Raw genomic sequence first — 465 nt, 5'->3', positions numbered from 1 at the left:
ATTACAGATTGCCCCAATGCTATATAAATGCTCCTAATAAGGCTTTTAAATATAGAAGGTGCAGTGCCACTCAGAGTTTGAAATCGCAGACATCTGAGGTGCACTGTCATTGTGTCCGCCACCTTGAGACATAAGTTGCCAAGTCTCATATGCCTGTAATTTCACCAGCGCCCTTATCCTTCCAAACCGGAACACAGTAATTATCACATTACAGGTTAGCGGCAGAAACAGGTAAGGTACTCTGGACGAACTCTTTCACAAGAGGCTCTACTGCTAATGAAGATTATGTTAACATAAGGTTACAATTTACATTATTCAATGATTATAATTTTTTATAAAGAAAAACCGACCTGAAAAGTTTGTGGAATTATATTTATTTGCTAAGTTTATTGAAATCGGTTACCGGAAAGTGCGCGAAACTGGATTCATCCCCTAGTTTGCCAGCCTTGGGTGGGAAATTTTTTC

Source organism: Hyposmocoma kahamanoa, unplaced genomic scaffold (assembly GCF_003589595.1).
Source record: "Hyposmocoma kahamanoa isolate Upper Pololo Valley unplaced genomic scaffold, ASM358959v1 76, whole genome shotgun sequence".
Lineage (NCBI taxonomy): Eukaryota > Metazoa > Arthropoda > Insecta > Lepidoptera > Cosmopterigidae > Hyposmocoma > Hyposmocoma kahamanoa.
The sequence above is the reverse complement of the archived record's forward strand: the minus strand, read 5'-3'. Positions refer to the sequence as shown.